Source organism: Myotis davidii, unplaced genomic scaffold, assembly GCF_000327345.1.
Source record: "Myotis davidii unplaced genomic scaffold, ASM32734v1 C63078486, whole genome shotgun sequence".
Taxonomy (NCBI): Eukaryota; Metazoa; Chordata; class Mammalia; order Chiroptera; family Vespertilionidae; genus Myotis; species Myotis davidii.
The window spans coordinates 1-712 of NW_006362315.1; the positions used below are offsets into that span (position 1 = coordinate 1).

At 37.5% G+C, this 712-nt stretch overlaps 1 long non-coding RNA gene across 1 annotated transcript; it reads left to right on the forward strand.

The window, feature by feature from the left end:
• Positions 1 to 171: 171 nt before the first annotated feature.
• LOC107181448 lies at positions 172 to 712 on the forward strand. The gene is made up of 2 exons (XR_001512141.1): positions 172 to 281; positions 648 to 712. It is a non-coding gene; the product is annotated as an uncharacterized LOC107181448 (long non-coding RNA).

The window sequence follows — 712 nt, forward strand, 5'->3', positions numbered from 1 at the left end:
CTGGTGGAGGGTCTTGCCTTTAATATGTAAAAAATAAAACTGAAATCCAATAAAACGAAGTATGCCTGTAATTCAATTTAAAAATCTTATTCCTTTTAGTTTTCACTATAAACTGAGTAGATACACACATGCATGTTAGTTTCATTTTTTCATTAAAACGTTTTTCTCTTTTATTTTAGTCTGATGCCAATGCAAGTTTCTTAAGAGCGGCTCGAGCTGGACACTTGGAAAAGGCCCTTGACTACATAAAAAACGGAGTTGACATCAACATTTGCAATCAGGTGAGTTGTGGCTATTGTTGTTGTTTTAATTCCTTCAATCTTTCATTAGATATTACCAAGACTTTCTCTTTTTTGCCAGTTTTTTCTGTTAAATTTCACCAGCGTGAGTTATCAAATTATCCTCTGCTTTGTGGGAGGAGTGCTCAGAAATGAAGGTATGCATCCTTTACCAATTCCTAAAATTTAGTAAGTAGTGATATTAGAACAGCGCACCTAATTTTCAAGTATTTTTATTCCCAGTTCAGGCTTCCACACTGTCCACACACAAGTGGTGGTTGGTGGGATGTTTTCCCAGAGTTCCTGGTAGACTGTTGACTCCCCTATTTTCCATCTGCTGAGTAAAGCTTTCCCTTCCCTTTTAATCAGAATGGGTTGAATGCGCTCCATCTTGCCTCCAAAGAAGGCCACGTAGAAGTTGTTTCTGAACTGCT